Below are 264 nucleotides of genomic sequence, written 5' to 3' on the forward strand. Positions count from 1 at the left end.
ACAGACAGACAGAAAGAAAGAGAGCTAGACTAACGACAGAGATATATCAATAGAGAGGTGTGGCCAGAGGGGAAAAAGTATCCTTCCATAAGGACTTCTTCTTTTTCTTCTTGGAAGTGCATGAGTAAAAGTAATCTCTCAGACTGGTTGTTTGTGCTCCTAGCCTCTTAAGGAGAGTCCCACCACATGTGAAGATGCGATCCTTCAAACTGTACATAGGTCTAGGCTAGAGAAATGTATCTCTCTCCCTCTCTCTCTTTACCA

The 264-nt window shown here is 42.8% G+C and overlaps 1 protein-coding gene across 1 annotated transcript in view; it reads left to right on the top strand.

Moving 5' to 3' along the window:
- CSUI_002691 (uncharacterized protein) overlaps positions 1–264 on the top strand; it is a gene marked incomplete at its 5' end in the record, with an annotated part of 15,656 nt that overhangs the window by 1,834 nt on the left and 13,558 nt on the right. The window lies entirely within an intron of this gene.

This window comes from Cystoisospora suis, assembly GCF_002600585.1.
Source record: "Cystoisospora suis strain Wien I chromosome Unknown contig_1113, whole genome shotgun sequence".
Classification (NCBI taxonomy): Eukaryota; Apicomplexa; class Conoidasida; order Eucoccidiorida; family Sarcocystidae; genus Cystoisospora; species Cystoisospora suis.